Source organism: Orycteropus afer, unplaced genomic scaffold (genome assembly GCF_000298275.1).
Source record: "Orycteropus afer afer isolate SDZICR_OR568_19922 unplaced genomic scaffold, OryAfe1.0 scaffold00142, whole genome shotgun sequence".
NCBI lineage: Eukaryota > Metazoa > Chordata > Mammalia > Tubulidentata > Orycteropodidae > Orycteropus > Orycteropus afer.
Genome location: NW_006921729.1, coordinates 3,952,522 through 3,956,830, shown reverse-complemented (window position 1 = coordinate 3,956,830; position 4,309 = coordinate 3,952,522). Strand labels below are relative to the sequence as shown.

The window sequence follows — 4,309 nt, the reverse complement described above, 5'->3', positions numbered from 1 at the left end:
AATGAAGTCTAGGGAGGTCCTACTGTAAAAGAAAAGCAGGAGCAAAATTGACACAAAACCGACAAATGGATATGGAGCATACTCAGAAAATAATCCATGAATGAAGCTACTTAAGTATCATGGCCATGTTCATCCAGAACAATGAGGAAAGGGTAGTCTTCAATAAACGATGCCAAAGAATTAAGAATACAAACGGAAAAATTACACTGCACACACAAGAATCAATACTAGGTGGATTCAGACCTAAATTTCTTTGTGAGAGATAAAGAAATAAAACTTTTTGAAGGAAAAAAGTACCATCTCCATAGCTTTCCCTCAGCTTAGGGAAAGATGTGTTACATATGACAAAAGAAGCACTAACATGACTCGTGCAGTTTTACTATACTAAAATTAAGAATTTCAATTAATCAGAAGACAGAAAAAGCAAGCCTACAGGGTAAAAGGAAGTTTGCAACATATACACCTAAAAGTGCCTATATTTAGAATACAAATCTGTTCGAAAAAGCTAGTGCAACCAATATAAAAATGAGCAAAAATCTTGAATAGACACTTCACAGAAGTAAGAAATCCAAATGGCCAATAAATATATGAAAATATTCCTAACCTTTTTCATAATCAAGGAAATGTAAATTAAAATCACACTGAGAGATTATTATCCACTAATCACATGAGCTCTGGTAGCACAGTGGCTAAGGCACTTGACTGCTAACCAGAAGGCTGGCGGTTCAAATCCACCAGCCGCTCCTTGGAAGGGAGATGGGGCAATCTACTTATGTAGTGATACTGCCTCAGAAACCCAAGGAGGGGTTGCTATGAGTTGGGGCCAAATGTCCATGAACTTCTGAATAGACATTCTGAATAGATTAACTATTTCTGCTCTATTCTTAAACTAGACGATGTACAGTAATGGAAATGAATAAACAATTACTGTACACAACAAGGAGGTCCTATGGTATAAATAGTTAATGCACTTGGCTGCTGAAGAAAAGGTTAGAGGTTTGAGTTCACCCAGAGGTGCCTTAGAAGAAAGGCCTGGCAGTCTATTTCCAAAAACTCAGCCATTGAAAATCCTATGGAAGGCACTTCTACTCGTACCCTGATGGGGTTGACATGAGTTAGAGTTTCCTTGATGGTAACTGGTTGTGTGTGTGTGTGTGTGTGTGTGTGATGTGGGTGAAAGTATACAAAGGAAATTCATTTTCCATTCAACAGTTCATACATGTTTTGTGACATTGATTGCAATCCCCATAATGTCACAGCTCTCCTCCAACTTCTCCGTGGCTACCGTTTCCCTGTGTCCTTCTTTCCTATGCATTCCTGCCCTCTGAGCTCTCTCACTGTGCAAATATGCCCTTTCGATTTCCCATGATTGATTGTGCTAAGGAGTGTACCTACCTGGTGTAAATTTTCACCTTATATGCCTGTCTCTTGTTTGGCTGGAAACCACAGGAGTGAGTTCAATTCCAGGCCTGAAGGGTTACTAGCGGCCATAGTCTCAGGGGTTTCACCAGTCTCTATCAGACAGTACGCTTGGTTTTCATACCCAAAGAGGATGAATCTTAGGAACACGATACTGAACAAGAGAAGCAAGACACAAAAGGTTACATGTATGATTCATTGATATAAAATTCAAAAACAAGCAAAACTAAATTATATTGTTTAGGGATATATACGTCAGCGGTAAAAACATAAATAAAGGTAGGCAAGAAAGAGAGTGCCATAAAAATTAGGGTAGAGGAAAGAGGATGTCATTGGAAGGGGCCTGTGGAGTGTTGCAATGTTCCATTTTGTGACACAGGTAGCTGTCACACAAGCGTTCATTTTGCAAAACTAATTTATGCCTTGTGTACTTTTTTTTTCTTATTAGTTATGTTACATATCATAATAAAAAGCTTATAAACAAAGAGACTTAAAAAAATGACCATTGCATAAAATGCAGAATACTAAAAAACAGAAATCAGAAGATAGTAACCAGGTAGAGAAGTCACTGTTATTATTTCAGTCAGTTGTCCTTAGATATATAGGACAATCAGCTAAAAATACATATTTTAGATAGCTGAGACCATATAGCATCTGAAATTTCTATCCTTCTTTTCAACTCTTAATGCAAAGCATTTTCTCTCAAAAGTAAGAGTTATTTGGGGATACTGGTTAAATATGGAAGATTGCATGCATGTGTTTTACCCCAATCCTCTTGAAATGCCAATAAAATGACAGCATGAGAGTCAGAACAGTATAAATATACAAGAGAAAGAGAAAGAACAAGGAAGTGCACAAAGAGGACAAAAGACGTCAAAACAGTCTTAGAGGATGGGAAGTGGGTAGAGGAGGGGTTCATGACTTAGCAGATCAGAGGAAGCTAAACGACAGTGCCTGCAGAGGGGATAAAAATGAGGATCAAGGCATTTTATTCCCTACAAACCTCAGAGAGTCTGGAGACCTATGTGCTGTAGGTACTGGGAAAGGTGGAAGTGGGATGAAATCAGAGTGATGGGTTGAAAGTCTGTAAATGGAGCAGATAGACCTCTGGATCCTTTCTTCCACTGTCTGCAGCCTGAAAACAACCTTACCCACACCTTCACTGAAAACCAGACCTAATTCTCCATAGAAATTAAACAAATGAGACTCTAGACCTGAGAATACAAATAAGTATATATACACACACACACACACACACACACACACACGTATATACTGTTATTTATGTATATATACGTATCCATTGAGCCAATTCCTATTCATGGAGACCACATGTGCTTCAGAGAAGAACTGTGCTTCACAGGATTTTCTTTTCTTTTTTTATTTTTATTGTGATTTGGGTGAAAATCTACAGAGCTAATTCACTTTCCATACAGCAGTTCATACACATTTTATCTCATGACATTGACTACAATTTCCCACAGTGTAACAGATCTCTTCCCACTTCCTCCCCATAGTTACCTCTTCCCTGTGTCCTTCCTTCCCATGCACTCCTGCCCCTGAGCTATCTCCCTGTACATACACAGCCCTTCTGTTCTCCCATGATTGATCTGTCCAAGGAGTGTATCTACCTAATGTAAATGTTCAGCTCATATGCCTGTCTTTTATTTGGCTGGAAGCCACAGGAGTGAGTTCAATTCCAGACCTGAAGGGCAGTTAGGGGCTATAGTCTCAGAAATTTCACCAGGCTCTGTCAAATCAGCAAACTTGGTCTTTTTTTTTTTTTTTTTAATGATTTTGAGTTTTGTTCTACATTGTTCTCCCACTTTATCCAGGATCTCCTGCACCAATTCCCCTCTGAGTGGTTGACAGTGGTAGCTGGGCACCATCTAGTTCTTCTGGCTTCATAGTCATATAGGCTGAGAATCGCATGGTGTACCAGTTCCTTGGACTAATTATTTTCATGCATCTTTGTTTTTCTTCATTCTTCTTTGTCCTGGATGAGGAGAGACCCTTTGTTGCATCTCGATGGCTGTTTGCAAGCTTTTAAGATCCCAGTTGCTACTCGCCAAAGTAGGATATGGAACAATGTTTTTGTGTAGTATGTTATGCCAGTTGAACTTGATGTCCCCTGGGACCATGGTCGCGAGCCCACAGGTCCAACTACTCACTCCCTCCAGGTACCTGGCTGTGGTCAAGAAGTCACCACAACCTTGTCCCTTGTCAGCTCTACTATATACCTGGACATTCTTACAGAACATACAAATATGCTTGTAGAAACATCGTCTGCCAACTCCACTGGGTTTTCTTGGTTTTAATCTTACAGAAGTAGATCATCAGTCCTTTCTACCACAGAGCCCTGAGTGGGTTCAAACAACTAAGCTTTCCATTACCAACTGAGAGCAAGCTGTTTGTGTCACCCAGGGACCTAGAGCTCCAAATAACAGGTACACCAAAATGTTAGTGAAATATGGACTGAAACCAAAGAGATCAAGTGCAAGTCTACAGCTCAACACTGAGTCTTATAGCCTCCTTATCCCATTCTGCTCCCATGACACACACAACTGTGATACACTCACTGGGCAGGAGACTGGAGGACTTTTCTCTGGAAACTATGAACTGTGCTAGAGGAAAGACTTGCCTACCAGTGCTGACATTTGAGGCTCCCCAAGGAAAAGACCACTCATGGTCCAATCAGACTATAGGAACACTCAACATTAATGTTTCCTGAGTGTACAAATACTGAAGTTCCTATCAATTTTCATTGCTTCACTCTTTTTTTTTTTTTTTTTTTTTAGGATTTGGGTGAATATTTACAGAGTAAATTCACTTTTCATACAGCAGTTCACATATACTTTGTCTCATGTCATTGACCAAAATTTACAATGCA

At 39.6% G+C, this 4,309-nt stretch overlaps 1 protein-coding gene across 1 annotated transcript in view; it reads left to right on the top strand.

Moving 5' to 3' along the window:
• The window catches only part of SCN10A (sodium voltage-gated channel alpha subunit 10), a 151,534-nt gene that overhangs the window by 5,761 nt on the left and 141,464 nt on the right, over positions 1–4,309 (top strand). The gene's annotated exons all lie outside the window — the stretch shown is intronic.